The following is a 355-nucleotide window of genomic DNA, read 5'->3' as shown; positions in this document are numbered from 1 at the left end:
TTTGATCCCAGAGCCAATAGTGATGCAGCGGAATTTTTTGAAGCCCAGAATGGACTTTGAGTGTCTACTCCCCCTCCCTCACTCTCTGTCTGTCTCTCTTTCATCTCTCCCTCCGTCCCTCCGTCCTTCCCTCCCTCCCAACCACAGGGGCTTGGGGCAATGTTTTCCTTTCCAAGTGACCAAAATCTGAGGGGAGGCTAAGTGGGCCCCTTTTCCCAGCAGGTCTCCGCTCTTGCTCCCTCCCCCAACCTTTTGGGTGACAGCTAAGGAGGACAGTCCACAGGACAATAGTTTTGTAGTCAGAGCTCCTGGATGGCAAAGTCCAAGTATGGTCTTCCTCTGCCTCCCAGTTCTC

The sequence above is a fragment of the Gracilinanus agilis genome, unplaced genomic scaffold, assembly GCF_016433145.1.
Source record: "Gracilinanus agilis isolate LMUSP501 unplaced genomic scaffold, AgileGrace unplaced_scaffold56662, whole genome shotgun sequence".
In the NCBI taxonomy this organism is placed as follows: Eukaryota; Metazoa; Chordata; class Mammalia; order Didelphimorphia; family Didelphidae; genus Gracilinanus; species Gracilinanus agilis.
The sequence above is the reverse complement of the archived record's forward strand: the minus strand, read 5'-3'. Positions refer to the sequence as shown.